Raw genomic sequence first — 2,298 nt, 5'->3', positions numbered from 1 at the left:
ATTTGTTATATGTAATTTAATTAATGTATATAATGATATTTAATTGTTTAATATGTATTAAATTAATTAATAACATGTTACATGCTATATGTGACATATTGTGTGACAAATGACAAATTGACAAAATAAAATGGAAGTCCATTTTATATGTGGACCGAAATAATGGAGGGATTTTAGAGTTAATGGATGTTTTATTTTATTGTTAAAATTAAACATAATGATTAACCTAAAAATAGTCTTACATACCTATGCATTTAGAAAAGAGAAAAAGCAAAAGGGTGAAGGCCATGCATTGGCCTTTTAAGACCCCCTAACCAGCTCCCCCTCTTTTATAGAGAAAATGGTTCTCTATTTTTCTATTCATGCATTTTATTTCTTATTCTCTCATATGTGCTTCTCCAAATTACTCTATAAAATAGTTTTAGATCTCATAATATTTGTTCATCTAAATTCTAATATTGCAATACAAGATTACTAGTGTAGTAATATATATTATTAGAATCATTTGAAGGGCTACTAATATATAATCTAGTTAATTAATATATTGGTTTTAAGGGAAAGTCTTGGGTGCAATTGTTAAGGAGTATCTTTATACTTGAGGTTGGAGGATCATCCATATTTTAAGCTCAAGAACAAATAAGGAATGTGTCCTTATTTGTGCCCTAATTTTCAAACCATATTTGATGTGACTCATATTTGCGCACATTTAGTCCCTTACTTGAACCTATTTTGCATATTATTATAGCGTCTCATAGCTATTTTACCCGTCAAATGCTTCCTATTTTGCTTTCCTATTGCTTTGTGTTTGATTTGTAGGAAAGGAAACAATTAGGCCGAAAATTCCCGTCTCTTGAGCCTATTTGGAAGGACATTGACGATCTTGGTAGAACGGGCATTGAAGGAAGGGCAAGAACTAAAGACCAACATTGCAAGAATAAGAAGTATGCGAAGGGAAGCATTCTGAAGAGGAATCCGAGCGTCCAAGGAGCTAAGACGCTCGTCCAAGGAGCCCGCAATCCGAGCGTCCCGACTCCTCAGTCGCTCGTCCCTCCATGCAACAATCCGAGCGTCTTACCTCTTGGACGAGCGGACCATGGCGTCTTCAGCAAAGATGCCCATCTCTCCGAAATACTTGCGATTCCCTGCTTAGAACTTAGAATTGTTGATTACTAGTTTAGCCTTAGTTAACCTAATGAGGCACTACTATAAATACCCCATTTTGATGATAATCAAAGGAGAGCTTCCACATTAGAAAATCCTCTTTAGATTAGATTAGGAGTAGATTAGAATAGATTACTCTTTAATCATTCCACAAATTATACATTAATCTTTCCTTAATTATTGTTCGAGTTTATTATTCAAGTTTATTATTGGGTAATTGAAGATTATTGGGTTATTATTGGAGGATTGACAACCCTTCATCAATCAATCAAGTTCTCTTCTTTTATTCTTTGCTTTATTATTTGGAATCATCTCAAGTTTGGTATAATTATTTTACCCTTACTCTTTATTGTATATTTCCTCATTCTCTTATCATGTTTACACTTGTTGTGATGATTGACACCATTAATGACATGTTTACCATGATAATAAGTGAGTAGTCTCTTAACTAGGATTAGTGGGTAATTAAGGGAAACCAACATGGGATTAATCATGCTTAATTTAATATGTTTTCATAATTAGTTTGCTTTCTTGTTGGATGTCAACCTATGCACATGTTATGTTTGATGAAATGCTAAGCCTATGAATCCTTGCATTTTTACCCATCTCTTATCTACTCAACTTGACTTGTAAGATATAAACCAACTCGAGTCTTGTTAGACCATGCATAGAAGTTGAATAGGAGGAAAGTAAGTCGACTTGTAGGTGTTTTACCATCTAATCGATTCGGCTCTGGGACCCAACTCTTCCTATGAACCATAAGACATAAACCAACTCGGTTCCTCCACAACATTAATTGCTTGTAACTTTGTAAATATGTTTGTATGATCAACACCATGAATCCCCTATGACCCCATGATATCCTAGTACTTTTAATCATTTGTTTACATCCTTCCTTTTATTGCTTGTTTTACTTTATTGCTTGCATTAGTCTAAAACACAACTACAAACCCAAATCAATTGTGACACTAGCATAAATTGAGATAGATAGACTTAGAACCCAAAGCACACCGTCCCATGGATCGACCTCGACTTACCGCTAACTAGTTGTTTGTTGAGAATTATAAATGTGCTTTGATTGGGCGTACAACGACACACTCACGTCAAAAATGGTGTCGTTGCCGGGGATGGTGCTAT

Source organism: Silene latifolia, chromosome 9 (assembly GCF_048544455.1).
Source record: "Silene latifolia isolate original U9 population chromosome 9, ASM4854445v1, whole genome shotgun sequence".
In the NCBI taxonomy this organism is placed as follows: domain Eukaryota; kingdom Viridiplantae; phylum Streptophyta; class Magnoliopsida; order Caryophyllales; family Caryophyllaceae; genus Silene; species Silene latifolia.
This window is presented reverse-complemented; position numbering follows the sequence as displayed.